This window comes from Drosophila takahashii, chromosome 2R (assembly GCF_030179915.1).
Source record: "Drosophila takahashii strain IR98-3 E-12201 chromosome 2R, DtakHiC1v2, whole genome shotgun sequence".
Classification (NCBI taxonomy): Eukaryota; Metazoa; Arthropoda; class Insecta; order Diptera; family Drosophilidae; genus Drosophila; species Drosophila takahashii.
In genome coordinates, this window is record NC_091679.1 from 14,153,620 (window position 1) to 14,156,342 (window position 2,723).

Sequence of the window (2,723 nt, forward strand, 5' to 3'; positions counted from 1 at the left end):
CTTTCCCTATTATTAATATAATTTTAATCAAGGTGAAAAATTAATGTGAAAAGAAAAATACTGAAACAAAATATCAATGATAAAATGCAGTAATTTGGAATTGCCTTTCTTGATGTCTTTTCTTAAATTAGTCAAATACATAAAGCAAAACATTGCTCCGCATATTTGTTTCCCTTATAATAGTTGTCTACTGTGGATACCTTCCAAAAACCCCCCGGTAGCAAATTCGCCAAGAGTATTTGGTTTGTAATAGTTTAAATAAATAGTTTAAAAATTGCATCTTTAAAAAACAAAAAATAGAAATAGAAAATAGAAATAGAAATTGTAGAACGAGGTAGCAAGGCCAATATCAACAGGATTTGTTTTAAGGGACCGATGAAATAAAAATAAGCTTAAAATAATCCTATCTCTGGCATTCATTTTTTTAAAATAAGAATTGGAGACATTAATTTTTTTTTAACTGTCGAAGGATAAACATCCCATCACATTTTGAAGCGGTTGTAACATTTCAAGGCGAACTTAAATTAAAAATATTCTCTCAAATTTTTTAAATCTTAATCACAATTATTATATTGGTTGTTGGAGAGCTATGTAAAACTTTAAGCAATTTTTTTTAAGAATACAAGTTTTTTTTTCCAGAGTTAAACGCTAATCGATTTGGAATTGAATTACATACTTAACGCGGCGTGATAATCCATATTTTGGCAGTTTTTTGCTTTGTTTTCGATAAAGTACTGCTTTAAAATTCATATTTTTGCACTCTTAATTCATACAAAAAAATGCATAAATTTATCTGGGTAAGAGCGGGACAGCAATAGTCAAAACTCTCCGAAATTGAAAAAGAGTTTAATATTTTTAACATGTAAATTTAATCAAATTCGTATCCTATCTATTTTTTCTTAAAGAAATGTTTTTTCAAATAATGTTTCTAGGCTTTAATGGCAATGGATTGGGAATTTAATTACATGCTCAACGCAGTATGACATTCTATATTTAAATAATATGTTTTGGACAAAATACTAATGTTTTGAATGACATTAGTGTAAGGATTTGTGTCGAAAAAGAAATCTGTTTGTGTCTGTTTTGTCCATCTGTTAACTTATGCAAACAATCCATAATAATTTTAAAAAGAATTAAAAAAGACACATGTTTTTTTTAGTAGTTTTCAAAGGACAAAATATTTTTGTTTTTACGGATATCAAGGGAAAAAGTTCTGATAAAATCTTTTCTCGGTTTATAGAATACAAATTAGGAATTTTTTAAATATAAAATAAGTACCAAAGATAAAGCAATGCTTAATTTTCAATTTTAATTTCCGCAGGCGAAGCTGCGGGCTACAGACCCTGCTAGTACTACAATAATATTTACAATCGAAGCATTGGAATTAAACATTTTTAATGCCTGAAGCCTTCCCGGTTTTTGCTTGGCCGAATGCAGTTCTTAGGTATCCATGAAAATATTCTGAAAATATCAAACATATTTAGATATAAATGTAAGACCAGAAATAATAATAAGAGTAATTACCATTATTACATCTCCGCACAAAAGTAAAGGATCTCTCCAGAAATTATGGCCGAACATTTTCCCTCTGATCAGCTGTTTTATGTCGTGTATCTATATCAAAAACTATGAGAAGAAAAAATAAAATATGACAAACGCAGGCGCAACACTTCTGGTCCCAAGAAGTCTCAGTCGGCCTGGCTGAAATAAATGTAATATTTTGATTAAGTTAAATAACTAAGTTAGTATTGAAGTACTATTTATACAACCATTTAATGAACACCTCACACCATTTACCACTGGTAAAGATTAAAAACATTTCAAGTGCCACTGAAATGCAGAATTTGTGTTGAAGATAGCATCCGGAGGTGTATATTTATTAATGGCGAAAATATCTGTGGTACTAACCTTTGTAACGCTGAAATAAAGATTATTAAAAGACAACATTTATTCTATCAGTCCCCTTTTTATTGTTTTTTAGATTAAAATTAACTATTTTTACTTTTTTTTAAATTTTTCCAACAAATTTAAAAAGGATGTGACCCTGCATCATATACTTGATAATATCCAAAATGCAAGATGCAGATAAATTTGGTGTAAATTTCGTTGCAGAGTTTGCCGCCGAATAAATATTTTGTTTAAACAATACTTTTCAGGGACCGTAATCATTAAAGGTTACGTATATTATAGGTATATTAGGCATTTTTCGTGTTATTAATACTACCAACACGAATTTTTATTTTTTAACAACACTTAAAAATGGCTTAGGCCACGATCTGACGATAAAATTATTTTATTTTACAGAAAATATTTTAAAAATGTATAAAACAATAATAGTTTTCTTTGTAATTTAATGGCAATCCTTGATAAATGTGATCAAATATTTTAATCGTCTTACCGTGGCTTATCTTAATAATTTTTTTTTGAATCCCACATTCATTCTTATTATTATTTGTAAACATTTTGAGTAAAATAAATTAAAATCATTAATAAATATTATGATAATAGACATAATGATTGCAATTATTTAGTTTAATTTATTTGATTAAAAATTAATAATATTTTTTTACTAATTTTAAAATTACTAAAAATTTAAGGTAAATGTTGGAACAAGATTTTTGGTTTTGGTGCAAATCATAGGATTTTTTAATATTATAAATTGGTGATTTTTGTTGTTAAAAAAATTATAATCGTAGTGCCATAGAAATCACACAGCGCATAAG

General features: G+C 27.4%; 1 long non-coding RNA gene across 4 annotated transcripts; it reads right to left on the reverse strand.

Annotated features, from left to right (window-relative positions):
- Positions 1-1,289: 1,289 nt before the first annotated feature.
- Positions 1,290-2,098, reverse strand: LOC138912554 (uncharacterized). 4 transcript variants are annotated; one of them, XR_011418101.1, is made up of 4 exons: positions 1,909-2,098; positions 1,770-1,830; positions 1,525-1,701; positions 1,290-1,461 (listed from the first exon to the last, which is right to left on the reverse strand). It is a non-coding gene; the product is annotated as an uncharacterized lncRNA (long non-coding RNA). The 4 variants fall into 4 exon arrangements; XR_011418100.1 differs by having other exon boundaries at positions 1,525-1,830; XR_011418102.1 differs by lacking the exon at positions 1,770-1,830 and having other exon boundaries at positions 1,525-1,626; positions 1,909-2,097.
- Between the last annotated feature and the right edge of the window lie 625 nt (positions 2,099-2,723).